The sequence below is a fragment of the Felis catus genome, chromosome B4 (assembly GCF_018350175.1).
Source record: "Felis catus isolate Fca126 chromosome B4, F.catus_Fca126_mat1.0, whole genome shotgun sequence".
Classification (NCBI taxonomy): domain Eukaryota; kingdom Metazoa; phylum Chordata; class Mammalia; order Carnivora; family Felidae; genus Felis; species Felis catus.
This window is the reverse complement of record NC_058374.1, coordinates 26,393,644-26,416,854: the sequence shown is the minus strand read 5'-3', so window position 1 is coordinate 26,416,854 and position 23,211 is coordinate 26,393,644. Positions and strand designations below refer to the sequence as shown.

General features: G+C 39.3%; 1 protein-coding gene across 1 annotated transcript in view; it reads left to right on the top strand.

The window, feature by feature from the left end:
• Nucleotides 1-23,211, top strand: part of MPP7 (MAGUK p55 scaffold protein 7) — a 291,409-nt gene that overhangs the window by 51,742 nt on the left and 216,456 nt on the right. The gene's annotated exons all lie outside the window — the stretch shown is intronic.

Genomic DNA, 23,211 nt, shown 5'->3' with positions numbered 1-23,211 from the left:
ATAACTCTTTCAGATTATTCACTAATAATTAGATGTAGAGAGCATGCTTATTATGGAGAGCTAGGGTGACTGGAGTAGAATGGATTTCCACCAGAAATAACTGTGTACTTTTTAGGTAATAAAGCCTATATTAATTCACAAGTAGAAAAGGGAACTGACGCTGATGTAGTCACATAATGACGCTGTAAATATTTACTTACAAATAAAGAATTTACAAATAGTTGCTAATAGAGTTAAAAAAAAATACCAATGTTTCCTAAATGTGAACATGCAGGGTTATTTTAGCATTATTCATAAAAACAATTTTTGTTTTAAACACTATGCCTTTATTTTCATGTATATTAGAAAGCTTAACTAGCTCATCAAACTCATTGTTTCACGAGGATCCAAAGTGGGCGTTTCAGTTAAAAACAAAACAAAACTTGATTCAAGCAAAATGTTAAATGAGGGACGCCTGGGTGGCTCAGTCGGTTGAGCGTCCGACTTTAGCTCAGATCGTGATCTCATGGTTCGTGGGTTTGAACCCCGCATCGGGCTGACTCCTGTCAGCATAGAGCCTGCTTTGGATCCTCTGTACCCCCTCTCTGCCCCGCCCCTGCTCATGTGTGCACGTGCGCCCTTTCTCTCTCAAAAATAAACATTAAAAAAAAGGTAAGTGAAAGAATAGTTTTTTATGTAATGTAAATGGTGGTGGTATAAGTGACCCAAGTTTGGAAACTACTGATTTAAATTACTGACACATAGCTGTTTCTGTTTAATTTTGAGTTGCTGTATTTTACAGAGTAATAATAATCTGGGAAGGAGGGTGGGATGCCACAGGTGGGGAGCCCCAAGACGTTCGAGCTGAGTAGAAGTTCTGTTGGGACTTCCACGTGCTCTCTTTTATTTCCCTTTCATAGCTGCTTAGTGTAGTGAAAACTTCGTGTCTCCACAGCCTCTTGTCCCACTCTTCCTTTTCACGTGGAGCTCTCTCGCCCCGTCCCCAGATTGTTCCTCACGACAGGGATACTGTCATTTGTACCTGTGCCTCCAGTGTTGGGCCTGGTAGTTGCTCAGTAAGTGGGTCTTTGGATGCATTGAGTTGTTATTCGGTAAACCAAACAGGAGTAAAAGCACGTATTTAGTCTGTCCTAAGTAACACGAAAACTTACCAAATAGTTGTACATATAGACAAACTGCAGAACCTTTGGTAGTAATAGCTGAAAACCATTTTTTAAATTTGGTTCACTTTTCTGTCATCTTGGTGGTGTCAGCTTGGCTTTGCCGGAGAGACCGCACGCGCGTGCTAGTGTGGAAGGAACACCGAGTTCTGGTCCTGGGTCTTCCTTCCTCCTCTTGTTGTTTGGGTCTGGTACAGGAAGGATCAAAGGGGTTGGGGGTCAAGCAAAATAATGCTTGCATAAATACTATTGCCAAGATCTACAGAAGTGTTATGGTTTTAGGTATCTGCTGTGTCTCGTGACTGTAATATCTTGCCTAGAGACTTTTGTATCCATCTTCCATCATAGTCTGTCCTTTTCTCATTGGAAAAGAGAAACAATGCCCTGGGGACAAACTGAAGTCCTGGTTTCTTGTTTATATGTCGGTAAGCTACCTCCGATCTTTTCTGGGGGAAGGAGTCAGAGTAGGAGTTAATAAACTTTTTTTTCTTTTTTTACTGTTTACAAAATACTTTCTCGGAAAAGTATTGGTAGTTCCAGAATACAATATTGGTGATTCAAGACAAAACAAAAATAGGCGTAATTTTTTTTCACATGAAAGATACTTCTGTGCCGAGTTGATAGCAGTGTATTACTCTGCTATATGAAGGGGGGGTGTGCAGGGAATTACTTAGTCCTGGGACAAGGTAATCCTGATATAAGTATTCTTGACCATCCTACATGACTTAATGTTTACTGACTATTATGTTAGACACTATGCAGGACACTTAGTTCTTCCTCATAGTGTTACTGTGAAAATTCTCCCTGTTTAGGGTGAAAAGAAAGCTGGTCGGTGGTAGAGCTTGGATTTGAATCTAGGTTTGATGAACTAGAAAGTCCGGTGGTTGTCTACTCCAGTTGTGCATTTCATTCGCTTGGGAACTTTGTTGGTGCTGGCGAAATTGTCCATCACGGTTGAAATTTTCTTCAGTAGAAACTGTGGTTAATTATGTCCGTATCTGATGATTCCAGTATCTGGATTACCTCCGAATTTCTTTCGATCATCTTTTTCCGTTGGTTCTGTCTCTTGGTATGTCTAGTAATTTTTGATTAAATATTGGTTATTATGGAAAATTGAAGAGGTTCTGATGATAGAATTTCCTTTAGCGTCTGACAGGCAGTTAGAATAGGGGGAATCGCCTTAATCCACTCAGAGGTTAAGCTGATTGAGGGTGGGAGCCCCTTTGTGAGGCCTCGTGTATTTCCAGCTTTCCCTTACCACCCAGGGGAAGTTCTTTAGAGGTCTCAACGGGCTGCAGTCCTTTAGGGGTCCAAACTGAAAGCTGGTGGGATTCAGTTGTGCACATCTGCCTTGTTAGGCCCCTACCTCCAATTTTTGTCTTTCCTGTCTGATGGGACAGACTGCCTCTGCTCAGCTTCTCAGTCTCTTGGCTGCATTCTGCTCAGCTTCTTTACCCCATGCATTTGTTTGCTTATGAGTCAGTGAATACTCGAAGCAGAAAAGTAGCTCAGGGTGCTGGACGCACTTTTTTGTGTTTTTCTTTTCTCTGGAGTCTTGACCTCTCGGGTCCTCGGCGCCTGACTTGTCCTGAACTCCAGGTTTTGTCTGCCCAGCCCGGTCAGACTGCCAAAGGCTGTCTTTAATGCCTCTACTATCTGACAGCTGGCTTCCCTCCTCAGCCTTGCATCTCTGCTGCTTATGAGTTGGGAATGTGCTCAGGGGGAAGCAGTGTGGAATGTTGGGTACATCTTCAGGTGTTTTCCATTTCTTCTAGATCTTGGCCATTCAAGCCCCACTTTGGAAGGCTTTTTTTTTTTTTTTTTTTTTTTTTCCCCTAGTTGTTCTTTTTCTCCTCCTCTTTCCTCCGGTACTAGGTAGTGTTAAGTAGACTATAAATTGATTGATTTTGTTGATTTCTATAGCCGCTACAGTTACTGTCCTTGACTTCTGAACTCAAGAGCCACGGACTGATCTTGACGAGATTTATGACTTTTTTTTTTTTTTAAGAAATAAAAATGTTTATTTCTAAAAACAAATAACTGAATTTCTTTCATTAAGGGGCCTGGTAAAATTTCAAGGGACCAATAACCTCAGAGCTTTATAAAAGTAATTTTCCCAAAGTTTTGATTACGTGTGAATGTAATTTTATAATGTACTACTTTTTGAGATTTTTTAAAATTAAATGGAAACTAACATTTTATCTTTTCCCATTGTACTTAATATTTTAAACATTCTTAGAATGAAAGTAACCTGAAAATACTTTGGAAAAAAAAATTGATATTCTGAAACTGTACATACCAACGTCCCGTTAAATTCTTCCTATTTTAAATGATTCAAGTTTGAGATACTTCTCCTATCATAAGGAAACACTTTTGAATTAAAGCCTGAAAGTAATAAATTAACAAGATAAACTTAGAGGCCTAAAATTCAGAGTTTGGCATTCATTAGGTAATAAAATAAAAGATGAGCTCACATTTGAACTTGTGTACCTTGATAATTCTTTCTTAACCTGAAAGCCTCATTTGCATGGAATGTTATTACATGAAGCAGAGTAGCTGGCAGGTTATTCTGGTACTCTAAAACAAAAATGTTCGTGTTTGGTTATAGATTTGTAATGGTTTAAAGGTCTGGTAGGGCAGAATAAGCAGGACTCCTGAGGCGCCGTTAAGCATCCGACTCTTGGTTTCAGCTCAGTGATCCCGCGGTTCGTGGGATCGAGCCCCACGTTGGCCTCTGTGCTGACAGTGTGGAGCCTGCTTGGAATTCTGTCTCCCTCTCTGTCTGCCCCTCCCCTGCATGTTCTCACTTGCTGTCTCTCAAAATAAATAAATAAAACTTAAAAAAAAAAATCAAAACACCAAAATTGTGAATTCAGAACTCTTAAGAGGCTAGCTAGTTACAAGGCCACACAATTCCTTACTTAAAGCCCAAATACATTCTAGAATTCAGAATTGCTTAATTTGCCACTCTGCCAGGAAACTTTGAACACAGTGTTAGGAACTAGTGAGGAAAATTTAAAATGTTTTACATCTGAATAATATTTTTAGTAGCCCTGTTGATGACAAGATTACATAGAGACAACATTTATCCAGAAGGTTATGAAATCAAAACGGTTCATTTCAAGATGAATCAACAGGGGTTAAGATTTACTTATAGTATTCTAGGAGGAAGAACGTAATTTACACACAACTACCAACATACCAATGAGTTTAAAAAAATTCTTAATGAATATGGGATTACTATACCAATCTCTGCTATTTCATACTTTAAGTGTTAATACACCAAAAGTAAGGTTTTGTCAAGAATTTGCATATAAAAAGAATTCTTTTTGTTTTTTTGTTTTTTTTTTTTTTGGTGTGTGACTGATTCTCTGTAGATTTGTGGGAAGATGGTTATTATTAAGTTAAAGATGGAACATCTTAATGAACTTAACAGAAAATTTCAAGAACTGCAGAGATCATGTATTATGTTTACTGATAATTCCAAGTAAAAATTAAATTTAGGAAAAGTTAGATTAAAAGTCATCACTAATGATGTTCAGTAAACATTGACTACAAAAGGGTGAATGACTAAAAAAGCATTTATTCTTGTTTGAAGAAGAAATATTTAAAAAATTTTTAAAAATAAACTGAAAAATTATTTTTCAGGGCAGTTTTAGGTTTACAGTAAACTTGAGTGAAAGGTACAGAGATTGCCCCACACACTCTGACCCACACATGCGTAATCTCCTTTATTTTTAATATATTCCACCAGAGCACTACATTTGTTACACTGATGAACCCACACTGTCACCTGATTATCACCCAGAGTCTACAGTTTTCTTAATGTTTATTTATTTTTGAGAGAGAGAGAGAGAGAGAGAGTGAGTTGAGTGGGGGAGGGGCAGGGAGAGAGGGACACACAGAATCCGAAGCAGGCTCCAGGCTCCGAGCTGTCAGCACAGAGCCCGACATGGGGCTCGAACCCACAAACCGCAAGATCATGACCTGAGTTGAAGCCGGATGCTTAACCGACCGAGCTACCCAGGTGCCCCCAGAGTCTAGTTTATATTAGGGTTCACCCTTGGTGTTGCACACTCTGTGGGTTTGGACAAATGTATAATGACACGGATTCACTATTTTGGCATTCTAGGGAATAGTGTCACTGCCCTAAAAATTCTGTTTTCTGCTAATTTATGCCTTCCTCCCCCTTACCTCTTGAAAACCACTGACTTTTACTGTCTCCATAGTTTGCCTTTGCAAAACGTTAATTTAAAAAACCTGATATGAAAAGTTTGATTGAATTTGAAGTCTATTTGCATTCTCACAAAGTGCATTTATTTATGAAAAAACAGGAAATATGCAATCCTATTAAAATTGTTGAATGATTATAAAAGTGATTTAAAATGTTTGATTACATTGTATGAATAAAGTTTATTGTTGATGGGGGTCCATGAGGAATTTAGAAGAAATCCCATGTCTTGGTCAGTATGTGGTCAGTATAAGTCTAGAACCTGATGTACAAAAAGTTATATTCATAGAAACAAGCTTCTATTTCTCATGAAAAAAATCTAAGAAGATTTTCTTTGGGAGTTTCATACAAATTCTTTATTTAACTAAGTATTCCCTAATATTTTTGTTTCCTGATCATCATTATAGAATATAAGGGAAATAGAATTGATTTATATCACCCAAGCCTTGATTTCCCTTCCAGGCACCAGATAAATAATAATACTCACAATTTGTGCCATGACATGTATCACTGATCTGTGTTGGCTTCTTTTACATAGTGGAATTAACTCTCCAGATGAGTCATTTGATTTTTAATCTACTGTGGGTAGTCTTAGTAAAGGATAAATTCGATCTAGGGAACCTAGAATCTTCTAAGGGATTATGGAACTTTATGAAAGTGTACAGTTTCTGAGAACTATCTTTATCCTTTCCATTGCTCAGGGTGACATAGCTCAGAGAACTTACAATGGTGACTTTAGCCAAATGCCTATGTCGTTACACATGTAGCCTTAGGTCAGATGTACTTTTATTTAGTTGTTCACTCAGTATATGCTTAATGAGCACTGCTGTGCGTAGAATGTGGAAGGTAATTTATTTATCTTTGTTCTTAAGGAATTTATAGTTTAATGGAGGGGAAAGACACACAGATGCTTCTTTAAATGTGTTAAGTACAATGATAGTTTAAATAGGCTTTGAGACCTGTAATGAAATCATGGGTCATGATTGTCGTTTGATTTAAAAAATAATTGCCTAACATGCATACTTCTTTGTTTTTAATTAGGTCAGTAAGACTTGAATGAAGGACTTGTGAAATTTAAAAAAGTACAAAAAACAGTCTGAAAATTTAGCTCCATTTTGTATTCCAATTCTCCTCCCTATTCCACTTTTCATTCATTTTTAAAAAAATTTTTAAATGTTTGTTTTTGAGAGAGAGACACACACACACAGAATGTGAGTGGGGCAGGGGCAGAGAGAGAGGGAGACACAGAATCCGAAGCAGGCTCCAGGCTGTCAGCACAGAGCCCTACAATGGGGCTCGAACTCATGAACCATGAGATCATGACCTGAGCAGAAGTTGGATGCTTAACCGACTGAGCCACCCAGGCACCCCCAGTTTTTAAACCATTGCCTGATTTAAGAACATTTTAGATCATTACCTTTTTTTTTTTTTTTTTGGTCGCCAATGAGGATTACTAAGTTTTCATGTACATCTGTGTTTTCAGACACATGTAAATTATGTATATAGTGAAAAGTCCTAGGAGTAGAATCCAGGCTGAAGAATATTTCTCTGGTGTATTTGCCTGTTATTAGAATCCTTAGAATTAATACGCTTTTCCTTTTAAGCTAACTGAAAACCTGGGAGGCGTTAGGGTATATGTTATTGGCAGAAATAGCCTGGAAGACAGTAATCCTGATGGCTTAGCTACAGCACCTGCAGTCGTCATCTGGAAGGAATTACACGTGCCCCTGATTCCTCTTCAGTCCCTCACCTCCCCTTCCCGTCATGTGAGCCACCACTGCCCTCCCTCTTCCTTGTCTATACGTGCTCTCCCCAATTGTCCCGAATTCCAGAATCTCCCTTTTCATGGTCCTCGTGTGCTAAGCTGACCTTCAGTTAGGTGTGCTTCTGATAGTCATAGCAAGAAAATCAACTGTGTACAGATAGCATTTTCAGGGTCTTCCTTGAAGTCCAAAGAATAGTTTATATAGAATAGTTTATATACAATAGGCTATATAGTTTATATAGAGTCTTAAAAGAAGTAACATACTTGAACTTAAATGTGATATTTGCCATCCCTCTCCTCTCCTTCTCCCAGTGCTTCTCCACAGACTTTTTTTGGATATAGCTACCAACGATTAGAAATATTCCTAGTTACTTAACCCACAAATATGAGAGTGCTCCTGTATTTTTCTGGATCAGGATACTCTGATCCCTTGAGCTCTGTGATTAGAATTTTGGTAATTCATAGAATTGACTAGGAAAGTATTTCAATAATAAATTTAGAGACTTAAGAAAGAATAAATTCCTAGGGGCGCCTGGGTGACTCAGTTGGTTAAACATCTGACTTCCTCTCAGGTCATGATCTCATGATTCGTGGGTTTGAGCCTCTTGTCGGGCTCTGTGCTAACGGCTCAGAGCCTGGAGCCTGCTACGGATTCTGTCTCCTCCTCTCTCTCTCTCTGCCCCTCCCCGACTCTCACTCTCTCTCAAAAATAAATGAACATTAAAAAGAAAATGCATTTCTATCCCTTTTCTGTACTTCTCCCTACTCCCCAAAGTACCTGTGGACTGTGTTAGAACGACTGTGTAAATTTAGGGAATAATGGGGGGTGGGGAATGCTGAAAATTCAGTTATTTCTAGTTGCGATTTTACAACAAATTCAGGTATCATATTTGATTCCCAGATTCCTGCTGGGACCTTCCCCCCCGCCCCTTCATGCCCCCATTCTCTAATCATTTTCAGATTCATACAACATAGCAATTCCATGTGAGGCCTCAACAGTTTCTCCCTTAATTCTGTGCGGGTTTCCTGATTGTATTAATTCAACAGCTCTCCCTTAGGTCGTCATTAAGTTGTTTGTGTGTTTGGGCAGGCTGCCTTGATTTACAGCCAGCGGTGAACTAGCGATGAGTAAGACAGCAGGTCTTACCTTGTTTTTTCTCTCAGCCATTCCTCTGTTTGCAGCTGTAAGAACTACTTAGAGTGTAGGCAGCACAATTACTCAGTTAATATAATCTGCCCAAGTTTTCATTTCAGGGTAAATCTCTTTTATGACTCTCTATGTACTACTTATTGCTCCTAAGGTTAATTCTGTCTGGTAGGTTTTAAATATGATCTCTAGTCTTTTTATTTACTACGTAAGGTATAGCGAATCTAGGGATCCTTGATTTTCAAAACAGTAGGACCAAATGATTAACTCAGGAAGATGCAGTCCCAATTTATTTAGTCATATTTGTCATAGCCTTGCAAAATTAGTATTTAGGAGCAGAAGCCCAATGGTTTTAGGTAATCCCTCGCTCATCTAAACATTCGTTACAATAATGTCACTGCTTTCCAAACGGTAACCTTTTATCAAATCCTTTCCTTGACTCTTTCCTCTCCATAGCAAATTACTCTTCACAGATTAGGGCAAAGAAGCAAGCTTAGCAAATTTTTCTTGCTAAGAAAATCTTGCTAAGAAACTTGGACAGCTGTGATTTTTCTCTTTGAAATCTTGGCTAGTTGGTGAAATTAGTGGTTTTAGAAATGTTCTCAGGTTGGTTTAGGGGAGAGTAAAAAGAATTTTCTTGAGACCTTGTCATTGTCTTAATCCAAAGAGATTAGAATGCACTGAAGATAATTCACATAGACCTTGCAAGAGTATCTTTTTAATAATTAGGAAAGGATGTATGGAGCTATCAAGTGGACACATTGCTTGGTTCACTTTGTGTAACTGTTGCAGAGATTAAGGAGGAAGAATTTTTCACTGAAAGTCTTGAGAGAGGCCTGTCCCAGTAGTCAGGAGAAGTAATTAGCAAACCATTTTCTACATGATATTTACAGGTTTCCTTGATGTTGAGATAGTGGTAGCACAAATTTATTTGTTTTCCTCTTTCTGATCAATCCAGTCCTCTAGTCTGGCCCAATTTCTTAGGCTGCAGAGAAGTAGGAGTCCTTGTCTTTTCTAGGTCCTTTTTCTTTTTTACGTTTACCTGGCTAACTACATGAGCTTTTTTCCGGCAACCCTTACGCCGTTTGTAGCTGACCGCTCTCCTCGGCGTTTTAGTACATCTCTCCCTCTCAGCTTAGGTTTGTTTTTTTTTTTTTCCTTTTGCTAGACATAATAAAAATTAGTCTAACCTTTAAAGACATGCAAATAAGAGACTCTTTTTAGGAATCAGTATACACTTATAGCTGTCAGGTGCGTGGGGGTTTCTGCTGGACAAGTGTGTCAGGAACGGTCACTTTTCTGATCAGGAGATTATTCACTTTGTAATGTCATCTGCCTGCTCAGATTTCAGATAGTCCTAAGTGTCCCTTGAGTTTTCACCCGTAAGAGATGGTTTTGCCAACTTGGAAGACAGTCTTACCTGGTTGCCTGCTGATGCTTTTGACATACAAAATTCTTGCATTTTTTTTTTTAACCTATTACCTGTTGAAGAGAACAATGACTGACTGGTAGCAAGTTGTCTGGAAAAGTGGAGGACCCTAATGGGGAGACTGTATGCCTGAGAACTGATGCCAGCTTCCTGGTATGATGACCCAGGCTCGAGTAATAACTGATGCTTAACATCTTCCAGAAAGCTTAATAAACTTCCTGGGTACCCTGGTGGTTCCATTCTTTTTCATTCCCAACCTCCATCCTTCCAGATGAGGCTGAACTGTAACAATGATTACAGTTTATACAGGGAGATGCCTGCTTCAGAATACTCTTGAGTAAGACGTGCCCTTGTGTACTTGAGTCCCCGAAGGTAATGAGTGAAACCACAGAATAAAACCTAGATGGATAGATTTGGAATTTTAGAAGTAGAAATTGATTTTAAGATAATCCAATCAAAGTATGTTTATAGTTTGGTATATACCCTATCGTAGCCTGATAAAATACTGTGTAGATTATAGGATTTTGATAAATTATGACAACTATAAGCAACATACACGTTAACTCACAAAAGGTGCAGATGAATTTTGAAAGTACCAGAAGATCTGATATCTACGGTCCTAAAACGTAGTCACTGTTAGTCGTCAGTACCTTTCTGGAACTGCAGAACCAAAACTAAAGGTGGGCTAGGAACTAGCTTAGGAAAGTACAGACGAGAAGGCCAAAAATAAAACATCCTAAAAGTTTGAATAAAGAGGTGGTGTGGTGGGGAGTAGAGGGTCCTTGTGTTGGTGTGGATAGATTGAAGTCAAAATATCGGTCAATGCCTTACAGTCCATTCCACGTTGATATTGTGAATGAAGCCATAACTCTGCAGGGAATACAGTGTCATTAACAACTCGAACCTTTTCTCATTGTATTTTTAGATTACTGCGTACTTCTGTGATTATTTCTTAGGATAAATTCCTGCAACTTAAATTGTTGGTTCAGTGACGTTTCTTTTGAAAACAAAACAACTCCATTTGTTCAAATTGACACTGGACGTTTTCATTTTCAAATTCCCTCTTTGTTAGGAAAATATATTTTTTGGAGCTTTAACACAGCATATGAAGTCATGCAAGTTGCTTTTGTTAGCAGGACCTTAATTTTCCTTGTTAAAAGTGAAATGATGGCGCCCTCTGCTGATGTCGAAAGGAATTGCTGAACGATAACCTACAAGTTTGAATAAGAGCAGATACAAATGTGTACTGTAGACTGTCTTGTCCCTCATGATGCTCCTTTGTGCTGACGCTGCTCAACATTAGGCCACATGATGACAAACATGCAGTTACGTACAATTTAACCCATATTTTGAAGCAAGTGGAGGAACTAGAGTGAGCAAGTTACACAGAGGCATGAAATAACATGGCGTGTTCAGGGATCCGTGGGTAACTTTACAGGAAACTTGAGAGGGTGTTGCTGTGCCTTTTGCAATGAAGGAAACTGTTAAAGACAGGGGGCACATATCCTTTTAGGGAATTTAAACTGTATCATAAAAAGTGCCCTTGAGTCTTCAGATAGTTCTGTTTCGAATAATAATGTGATCTTTTAGATGCCATAGAAAGATGATGCAGACAGCAGTGTATGGGAGGGGAGGGGTTGACGTGGGGAATGACCAGTTCTAGGATAGGACTTGGAAGTTTTTTGTTTTTGTTTTTTTTGCAAAAAGCTTTTTATCACAAAACTTTAAAACATACAGAAAAGATAGAACAGTACACTAAATACCCATATGCCCAGCTTAGAGCCAACAATTGATAACATTGTGTCACATTGCACTTCCTATCTCCCTCGCCCTCTCCACCGACGACCCCCCCCCCCGCCCTCGCCCTGTCTTTCTATGGAAGTATTTTAGAGTAAGTTGCAGATCTCATTGCTCTGCATCCCCAAATATTTAAGCAAGCATCTCTCCAAAATAAGGACATCAGGGGAGAGATGTTCAGGGGATAAAATCAGGAGAGTTTAGGATTTAGGGGTTAAAGATAATGCATTCTGTTATATCTAGTAAGAGGTGCCACACAGGCACAAAGGCTTGGTTTGCCATGACTAATTTGTGGTTTCTGTAGTATTTTTCCTCTTCTCTTTTTGAGACTTTTAGGAGATGGGAAAATGGTCCATGCTATTCCGTTTTAAATGGAAACTTAAACTTAGAAAACTTTTTAATCAGAAAAAAAAAATTCAAATACAATAGTAGACCGTGGGCATTGTTCTTGGCTGAGGCAATGGTCCATGCCAAGCTTCTCCATGGAAGGGAAAAAAAAGTGATTATAGAGGGGCTGACCAGCCTTCTCCCACAAGGAGGAAGAAGGGCCGGGCCCTTGAACCATGTGAAGGCCCAGATCGGTGGATGTTTGTTTGTGTGAGAAAGGTGTGCATCGAGCACGGGTGTGATTCAACCCCCGTGTGATGCAGAGAGTGAAAAGGAGGCAAGCTGACTGGCGCCAGCATAGGTGGCGGTGGGGAGAGGAGGAAGCCGGAAATGCCAAAGGGCACTGGACATAGGGGCCAGTCCTTAAGTATCTTTAATTAGTAGGGGAATTTGCCTGCTACACCTTTGGTCTAGTAAGTGTTTTACGCTATGATCAGTGAGATTAGGAAGTCTTCCTCCTTTGGGCGGGACGACTGGGAAGGGGATAAGGCACACAGAACACCTCGTATGATATTATCGTAGCTATAATTGGTGGAGATGCCAGACGCTCATTCCTTCAATGAATGTTTGTGGAGCCAGCTATTAACGGCAAGCAGTAGTGAGCAACAGATAAAAGTCCCTGCCCTCTTGTCGCTTACGTCAGAGTAGGAAAGACTGAACGATAGACAAGATAAATGAAATCTACATCACAGGGTGTGATAAGCACTAAGAAGAAACATTAAGTGGTGGGGAGAGTGGGGGGGGGTGGAGACTTTAGGAAGGGACTCTGCTAAGAGGCCATTTGGGGAAAGACCTGGAGACTTGAACCACTTGAGCGATGTCGATGTGCACAGTGCGCCATTTGCCATTTCCTGTGTGTCTGTCTCAAGAATGTGTGAATAGGAGGGGCGCCGGGGTGGCTCAGTCGATCAAGCGTCCAACTTTGATTTCAGCTCAGCTCATGATCTCATGGTTCATGAGTTTGAGCCCCACACTGGGCTTTGTGCTGTCGGTGCAGAGCTGCATTGAATCCTCTGTGCCCCGCCCCCCCCTTCTTCCTCCCTCTCAAAAATAAACATAAAAAAAAAAGAATGTGTACATAGGTGACAGCTGGCTTCCATGTGGTATTTAATGTTTTTTTTTTTTCTGTCCCTGCACACACTGTCTCCTCAGTCAGACTTTTCAGTCAGACCCTTCCAATCCTAAGATTTCTTCGCGTAGATAAATTGCAAAGTGAGTTTTCTCCTTATCATGTTGTATCTTTCCAGAGCGTGTTGGTGTAAGACAGTGTGTCTGAGTCCCCTCAAAGGCTCAAAAGCTCTTGAAAGGTTCTCTTGTGTCCACGTTTCCCATGGTTTTGAACAATGACTGGCATGTTACTTTTCTTGGCAACTTGATTTTTGTTCCATCTTCACACGAAACTTTGGAAATGGTAACTTTTTCCCTTTTCCATTCATTTGTTTCGCTCTGGAAATGAAAATAATCCTTTTCAGAGCTGTGATATGCGAATGGGAGATTTACAAAGTAGATCCCAGGAACTAATATTAAGGAAGTCTAAATATTGATGGAGTTGAAGAAAATAGCATTAAAAGGTGTATGTATTTCCTAATGAAATACTCTCAAAGCTACCCTTGGGTATAACAGGCTCCAAGCATGAGATTCTCTGTCATGTAACACGTGAACGGCCAATGCAGAACAGATTCTCTTTTCGTTAATACAGCATTCACTATTTTTCTGTATAACGTAAGAATAGGGTTTTGAATTCTGCTCTAAGGGACTGACTCCCGTTTGTTTTCAGTTTTGGAAACTTAAAGTAAATGAGTATGTTATGAACATAAATTCCTATGCAAGAAAATGAGGATTTCCTTTAAGAGTGTAGGGACAGGCCACCATGGACAATATAAAGTTGTTTGTATTATACGTGAATATTGCTTTTGGATTGCATATTTTCTTCTGTCATGATCTGTGATAGCTTTAAAAAATACATATGTAAATGTGCATGAACAACCGCTATGTATTACATTTAGTTTCTCTCTTTAGTGCTGTCCCTAATTAGAAAATAATGATTAACGTTTAGAGGCACATGGGTGGCTCTGTTGGTTAAGCATCCAACTCTTGATTTCAGCTCAGGTCTCCTGCTTGGGATTCTCTCCCTCCCTCCCTCTCTCTCTCTGCCCCTCCACTGCTCACACTGTCTCTGTCTCTGTCTCTCCCTCAAAAAAAAAAAAAAAACACAAAAAACACAAACAAAACTTAAAACAACATTGATATCATAAATATTTTACAAATAAGAATTGATTTTTGGAAAGCTTATTTTTTATAGCTATACTTTAGGGCCCGAGAAACTAACAAAACCAGACAATTTGCATGATTTCTGTTGTCAAGTTAGTAAACACATGAAATCACATTTGTAAATATCCGGGTTCATTGCAGAGGTTTTTAGCAGACTATATTTTTGGGAACTATTTTTCGGCCACACAGTATTAATTAGTACCTAGCAAATAACAATGTAAGTACTTAGACTGGATGACTTATATCACTTAAAAATTATATATTGATTTTTGCGAATGACCGACATGTCAGGAGGAGTTAGGCTGTGCTTTAGCGACAAACAACAGCAACAACTGTTCATTTCTTGCTCGTGCTGTCTGTCCCTTACACGTTGGTGGGGCGCTCAGCTCCATGGCATTCTCTGTCAGTACTTGAGCTGATGGAGGTGCCATTCTGTTGAACCCTGGACAGCTTGGGAAAGAGGAGATACGAGAATCTCGCCATGGCTCCTAAGTGTTGTGTCTTCCTGGGAGTGACCGACCTGATGCTTTCTTTTTATTAGTCAAGGCAAGTCCTAAGACCTCAACTTCGAGGACATGGGGAAACACACTTCTCTTCCCATGTGCCTGGAAGGGGAGAAGTCACAGAAATATTGTGGGGTAGGCACCACTGTCTAATCACAGTTAGAAAAAATTCCAAAAATGAGTGTCATTAAGTTTACTACATTATCTACTTTGGTATAGCAATTGGGTTGTCATTTATAATTGGTAGGGATGTTTAAAACCATTTATTGTGCCCCAATTTATAGTCTGATCCTCTGGTATTAGTATCTCCTGTCTGACAAAGTGTTTGTGAGTTTAACTACAACAGTGATTTGTGTGCTTCAGCCTTGAGTTCCAAGACTGCCGTGCGGGCTCCGCTATGAAGGCTGGCTTGTATTTGCAAATGTTGCTTCCGTCCATTTGCTTGTTGCTAGAATTAAGCTTTTCCATCTCTGATAATAATCTTTGGGTTATTGGGCAACTGTTCTGGCTACTATTAGTTTGCACTGATTTCGTTTCTTCCTTAGCCTGTCTTCAAGTGTTGCACTCTTTTTTTTTTTTTTTTTTTTTTTGTGGCAAAGTGCATAACATAAAATTCACCCTATTAACTGTTCTTAAATGTACAGTTCAGGAGTAGTAAGTATTTTGACATTGTTGTGTAACAGATCTCCAGAACCTTTTTATATGGCAAAACTGAAACTCTGTACACACGAAACAACTGTCCATTTCTCCTATCCCCTAGCAACCACCATTCTATTTTCTGTTTCTAGGAGTTTGGCTACTTTAGATACCTTATATAAGTGCCATCGCACAGTAGTTTTCTTTTCCTGGCTGGCTTATTTCACTTAATATAACGTCCTCAAGTTTCACTCACATTGTAGCACGTGACAGGGTTTCATTCTTCTTTAAGGTGAATAATACTCGTGTGTGTGTGTGTGTGTGTGTGTGTGTGTGTGTGTGTGTGTGTATATATGCTGCATTTTGTTCATCTCTTGATGAGGATTTGATTTGCTTTAACCTCTTGCCTATTGTTAACGCGGCAATGAACATGGATTTGCAAATGTCTCTTTGAGATCCTCCTTTCAATTCTGTTGGGTATATAAACAGAAGGGGTTGTGCTGGGTCATGTGGTAATTCCATTGTAAGTTTTTTGAGGACCTTTCATACTGTTTTCCATAGTGGCTGCACCATTATAAATTCCCACCAACAGTGCGCAGGGTTTCAGCTTCTCTACATTATTCCCAATAGTTGCTATCTTCTAGGTGTTTTTTTTTTTTTTATAGTAAATGGGTGTGAAGTGTTATGTCTTTGTGATTTTGATTTGCACTCTTTAATTAATGATGTTGAACATCTTTTCATGTGCTTGTTGAGGAAATGTCTGTTCAAGTACTTTGCTCATGTATTTATTTTTTGAGTTTTAGGTGCTTTTAATATATTTTGGATATTAATCCCTTATCAGATATATGATTTGCAAGTATTTTTTTCCATTCTGTAGGCTGTCTCTTCACTCTGTTGTTTACTTTGGTTCTGAGAAGTTTTTTAAGTTTTCTGTAGTTCCATTCATTATTTTTACCTTTCTTGCATGTGCTTTTGGTGTCATATCCAAGACATCGTTACCAGATTCAATGTCATGAAGGTTTTCCCCTGTTTGGTTTTTAAGAGTTTTCTCATTTTAGGTCTTATGTTTAGGTTTTTATTTTGCGTTAGCTTTATATATGATGTATGGTAAGGGTCCAACATAATTTTTTTGCCTGTGGATATTCAGTTTTGCCAACACTTGTTGAAGAGATTGTCCTTTCCCTGTTGAATAGTCCTGGCACCTTGGTTGAAGATCATTTGACTACATGCCTGAGAATTTTTTCTGGGTTCTCTATTCTGTTTCATTGGTCTGTATGTCTGTCTTTATGTCAGTACCACACTGTTTTGATTACTGTAGCTTTGTAATATGTTTTGAAATCAGGACTTGTGAGGCCCTGAACTTTTTTCTTCTTTCTCAGTATTGTTTTGGGTTTTCAGAGTTCTCTGAGATCCCATGTGAATTTGAGAGTAGTTTTTCTATTTCTGCAAAAATGTCAGGATTTTTTTGGTAAGGATTATAATGGATGTGTAGATTGTTCAGGTAGATGGACATTTTAACACTTAAGTTTTCCAATCAGTGAACACAGGTGTCTTTCTGTTTATTTGCATCTTCTTTAATTTCTTTCAGCAGTTTTTCAATCTTACAGGTCTTTCAACCTTTCTGGTTGAATTTATTCCTGAGTATCTCATTCTTTTTGATGCTATTATGAATGTGATTATTTTCTTAATTTTCTTTTGGGTTGCTTGTGGTTTGTGTTTGAAAAGTCAGTTGATTTGTGTGTGTGTGTGTGTGTGTGTGTGTGTTGATTTTTGTATCCTGCAACTTTGCTGAATTTGTTTAGTACTAATAATTTGTGTCTGTGTGTGGAATCTTTTGGGGTTTCTGCATATAAGATCACATAATGTCATCTGTGAACCGAGATAATTTTCCTTCTTCCTTCCTAATCATTATGCTGCCTTTTATTTATTTTTCTTGCCAAATTGCAAAGCGATTATGGCGTCTAGTGCTGTGTAGAATAGAAGTAGCATGAGTGGGCATCAATACTTTGTTCATCTTAGAGGAAAAGCTTTCAGTCTTGTACCATTGAGTATGATGTTAGCTGTGACCTTTTTATATATGGCCTTTATTATGTTGGCCCACTGGTTATTTAAGTGTGTTGCTTAATTTCCAGATATTTGTGGATTTTTATTTTTCCTTCTGTTTTTGATTTCTGCTTTCATTCCATTGAGGTCAGAAAAGATACTTGGTATGAGTTCAGACTTCTTAAAGTTGTAAGACTTGTTTTGTGGTCTAACATGTGGTCTGTCCTGGAAAATGTTCCATGTGTACTTGAGAAAAATGTGTATTTTATTGTTGAAGAGAGTGTTCTGTATAGGATTTTTAGGTGCTTTTGGTCTATAGTATTGTTCAAGTCCTCTCTTCCCTCATTGATTTTCTGTCTGGTTGTTTTTTCTATTGAAAGAATGACATTGAAGTCTGTTACTGTTGATGTTTCTTTCACCTGTCAGTTCTGTCACTGTTTGCTTCATATATTTAGGAGTTGTGCTGTCAGGGGTATTTATAACTGCCATAGTTTCTTGGTGAATTGACCTTTTTATTATTATATACTGTCTGACTGTATTTCATTACAGTTTTTGACTTAGTCTTTTTGTCTTTTAGTATGGCCACCTTGCTGTCTTTTGGTTAGTATTTGCTTGGGATATCTTTTTCTCATCTTTTCACTTTCAACCTGTGTGTGTCCTTAGACCTAAAGTGAGTCTCTAGTAGACAGTATGTGGTTGGTCTTGTTTTTTTAGTCCATTCAGTCATTCTGCTATTATGTCTTTTGATTAGAGAGTTTAGTCCGTTTACATTTAAAGTGATTACTGATAAAAGAGGGTTTATATGCCCATTTTCTTGTTTTCTCTGTGTCTTATAACTTTTTTGTCCCTCTTTTCCTTTATTACTACCTTTTCTTTATGTTTTAATGAGTTTTTCTTTTATAGTCACTTTGATTCCCTTTTCACTGGCTTTTGTGTATATTCTATAGATATTTTCTTGGTGGTTTTATGGGAATTACATAAAACATCTTTGGGTTTTAACAATCTATTTTATTTTTTTTAAGTTTTATTTATTTAAATAATCTCTCCACCTAATGTGGAGATGATCCTGAGATCAAGAGTTCCATGACCCTGAGATCAAGAGTTCCATGCTCTTCCAACTGAGTCAGCTGGAGGAAAAAAAAAAAAAAGACACTAAACAACAACACAAAACCATATGAAAATATAAAGCTCTCTGGTAGTATCTGGGCAAAATATGGAATCCTATGGTATTGTAATGTTGGTGCATAAATCCCTTCGAATTCTTTTGTAGAATTTAAAAGGCAAAAGCATTAAAGTATAAATCTATGTTAAAAGACACACAAAATAGAAAGATGCAATTTGTGACCTCAATAACATACAGTGGGGAAGGGGGGACAGAAACGTAAAGGAGTAGAATTTTTGTATACAGTTATCAGTTTAAAATAGATTGTTAAAGGTCTTTATATTGTTGTCAAGTTTCTCCTAAGGGAACAAGGACCTGGGGTTTTCTATTCCACCATCTTGCTGATGTCAGTTCCTGTATACGTTTGTTTTTTAACTCCTGTCATTGTTAGGATATTTTACCTGTTTTGCCATACCTGTACAGATAATCGACACTGTGTTACTATTAGAGGCTTTATTGCTAAAGGGCTAGATTTTTGGTAATTTATAATTTGATGTTAAATGTAGCTCTTTAGTAAACATAGGTTTATTCTATTTTTGTGCATGTTAATTTAAATGGAAGTGATATATAATTTTAATAAGGCTTGTTCTGTTGGCTGATTTATTTTCAGGCTTTTCATGTAATTTTGAAATTACTAGGAATTGTAGATAGCGCTGTGGCGACATTGTGTTAATAAGAAAGATTCAGTAGAGTCTGAATCATGTTCTTGAGCTTCTAACATATTCGATTATTTACTGTATAGAACAGAGAAGAACAATATCCTTAGCCGCCTTGCAAAATGTGACAGATTTCTGGAAATATCTGTGGCTATAAATAGGGTATGAGGTTTGTAGATGTGGTGTCACCCTAAGTGTTCAAAGTCAATGGATCGAAGGCTGGGAATATTGTTTTCTGAACCGACTGGAGGTTTTGGGTGGTCAGTCCGAGAAGGCCTGATCAGGGGACTGAAGAGCAAGCTAGAGAATGTGGACACGAAATGTCCCCCCGATGTGGGGCTTGAAATCACAAACTGAGAGATCACGACCTGAGCTGAAGTTGGATGCTTCACCAACTGAGCCACCCAGGTGCCCTGCTTCAGTTTTTAAGGACACATGATGGTGTGGCTTCCTTCCTTAAGGGAATCTAGTGAGGTGATTTAAGCCCGAGAAAAATAGAAAATTATACTGATGTATCTTAATTATCGAAAACAATTACAAGATTGGTTTTTTTCCCATAGAGAAGACTTAAGAGAAAACAGGTGGAATGCTGGGATGGATCTGGAATTGAGAATTGGTCAAGGAAAATAAGAAGTTATCATTGTCCCCTGCCCTGACCATTAGAGAAAAGTGCTAAAACACAGAAAAAAAAAAGTGGGTCATTTATGGTTTATGGTATACTCTTGAAAACTATCCATGATTCTTTAGCGGTGGATGGTAGGGCATAAACATAATGAAAAAAAAGCCATCGTCCAAAAAAAAGCATCCCATTGTGAGAGGTGCACAGCTCTAGAAATGCTGCCGGTTTTACTTGAGAAAGATCTGAGGGAAAACACTGGGCTCGTGATGCACTAATTTGCTGTAGATGGTTTGCAGAGTCTGGAAGGAGCTCATTGCTTGTGAGTGTCAGTTCGTGCATTACACCTGTACTTCCGGTGGGGGGGGGGGCAGGAATTGAGTGTGACAGTGTGTGCCTTCTCTCCAAGACCCCTGACCAGGGTCAGCTCTGCCATGTGCTTAATGCCCCTTTTGGGCGAGCAGGGCCAGTGCTCCTTGTAGACTTTCCTGGTGGCCTTACAACCTGGTGTCTTGGCCTGGGGATTCTAAAGCAGCATTTCTCCTCTTTTCAGTCTAAAGTTTTACAGGATTCTTTCAGTGGGATTCTACTTTTTCTGTTGCTTTGGTATTTATGGAAAGGAAATAATATGAAGCTTGTGTCATATAACAATGGAACCTTCTTGAGTTTGTAAAATGGAGGGTGTTTTTAATTTTTCATAATTTTTCCCTTTTCCTGGAGAGCTAGGATTTTTTGTGTGTGTTTGGTCATAAAAAACATATTTTCTTAATGTAGAGCACCCTAACAGGTTGCTGGTTTTAAATGAGTCTTAATTTTCTATGTGTACGGACAGATTATAATATTCTTGGAATAGATGAAATTCAGATATGATTTTGTGTATGATTAGAAACGGTCTAGTTTGCAAATCTGTATCTGTTATTTTGCATGCATTTCTGCATTAAGCAATGGAAGTGGTTTTAAAAAACTCATTTCCTTTGAATATTTAAATAATTACCAAAAAAAATGTTACTGGAAGCATGCTAATTTTAGATCTTCGAGTCACTAGCAGATTAGGGTGTCATGGCATAGAATAATGGTCAGCAAACTCAGCCCCTCTCTGTTTCTGGAAATAAAATACCACAGGAAGAAAGTCATACCAAACTCATTTATGTGTTGTCTATGTTGACACCAACACTATAGGGACCACAAAGGCTAAAATATTCACTGTCTGCCTTTTGCAAGAAATGTTTGCTTATCACTGGCATAGATTAGCAGTTCTCAACTTTTAGGGTCCGTGAACTTTTTACACTCTTTTTGAAAATTTGTTTTTATGTTTAGAGAGAGCATGAGCTGGAGAGAGGGGCAGACGGTGGAGAGAGGGAGAGGGAGAGAGAGAGAGAATCCCAAGCAGGCTTCACGCTCAGCACAGAGCCCAACGTGGGGCTTGATCCCACGACCCTGGGATCATAACCTGAGCCAAAATGAAGAGTTAGACGCTCAACCAACCGAGCCACCTAGGCACCCCTGGACCTTTTTATACTCTTAAAAATTATTAAAGACTTCAAAGAATTTTATTTATGTGCATTATATGCTGTTTACCATTTTGGAGATTAAATCTGAGTAAAAAATTATTTCAGTTCATTTAAAAATAAATATTAGGGGTGCCTGGCTGGCTCAGTCAGTAGAGCATGTGACTCTTGGTCTCAGGGTTGTGAGTTCAAGTCCCACATTGGGCGTAGAGATTACTTAAAATCTTAAAAAAAAAATAGCAATATTAAACTTGTTACGTGTTAACATAAATGACATTTTTATGAAAAATAACTTGCTTCTCAAAAGGGAAAACATTAGTAAGTTGGGAATTTCTCTGGTACCTGGATTAATAGACTATTATTTCCATATCTGTGTATTTTTCAATTTGTTGCTGTGTATTTTGGTTGAAAGATATGAAAAAAAATCACACAGATCTGCAGATGGAAAAGGGAGAGTATTTTAATAGCCTGTTCAGTGAATTGTGGAGATTCTATGGTACAACCCCAAAACTCATTGCCTGGTTGTTTATTAAAAGGAGTTTCAACGTGGAATCTGAAAAATATATGAATAAGCTTATCATATTGGAACTTTGGAAATCCATTGCCCCGCCTTGCACTTTGAATGAATCTTCTATTCATGCATGATTTTCTAATACCACGTATTGATATTTTCAAAACTACTGGTTCACAATCCACATGTAGACATGATTTAAAAAATCACATTTGTTGGGGTGCTTGGGTGGCTCAGTTGGTTAAGTATCCGACTTCAGGTCATGATCTCGTGGTCCGTGAGTTCCAGCCCCATGTCAGTCTCTGGGCTTACAGCTCAGAGCCTGGAGCCTGCTTTGGATTCTGTGTCTCCATCTCTCTCTGCCCCTCCCCGTTCATGCTCGCTCTTGCTTGCTGTCTCTTTCTCTCTCTCTCTCTCTCTCTCTCTCTCTCTCTCTCTCTCTCTTTCAAAAATAATAAACATGAAAAAAGATCACATTTGTCAATATCACCACTGATCTCAGAAGAGCCTTTGGGTATTGGGGAACTACTGGAACTATGCAAAATGGGGGCTGGGTTGTAGTATGTTTGCATTTGTCAGTGAACTTGGTACCTTGTAAAGTGAGGACAGGACAGCCTATAGTGGAACCAAGTTTTATAAAATTTTATTTTGGGGGGCACCTGGGTGGTTCAGGAGGTTGAGTGTCGGACTCTTGATTTGCACCTCAGGTCATGATCCCGAGGTTGTGGGATCAAGCCCCATGTCAGACTCTGCAGTGAGCATGGAGCCTGCTTAAGATTCATTCTCTCTCAGGACACATGGATGGCTCAGTCGGTTAAGTGTCCAACTCTGGATTTCAGCCCCGGTCATGATCTCACAGTTTGTGAGATCGAGCCCCACAACAGGCTATGTGCTGATAGTGTGGAACCTGCTTGGGATTCATTCTCTCTCCCTCCCTCCCTCCCTCCCTCCCTCCCTCCCTCCCTCCCTCTCTCTCTCTCTCTCTCTCTCTCTCTCTCTCTCTCTCCCCCTCCCCCTCCCTCCCTCCCTCCCTCTCTCTCCCTCCCTCCCTCTCTCTCCCTCCCTCCCTCCCTCCCTCCCTCCCTCCCTCTCTCTCTCCCTCCCTCCCTCTCTCTCTCTCCCTCCCTCCCTCTCTCTCTCTCCCTCCCTCCCTCTCTCTCTCTCCCTCTCCCTCCCTTCCTCCCTCTCCCTCTCCCTCCCTCCCTCCCTCTCCCTCCCTCCCCCTCTCTCTCTCCCTCCCTCCCCCTCCCTCCCTCTCTCTCTCCCCCTCCCTCCCCCTCCCTCTCCCTCCCTCTCCCTCTCCCTCCCTCCCTCCCTCTCTCTCTCTCTGCCCCTCCCCTGCTCAAGTGCACTCTTGTCTCTGTCTCAAAATAAACATTAAAAAAATTA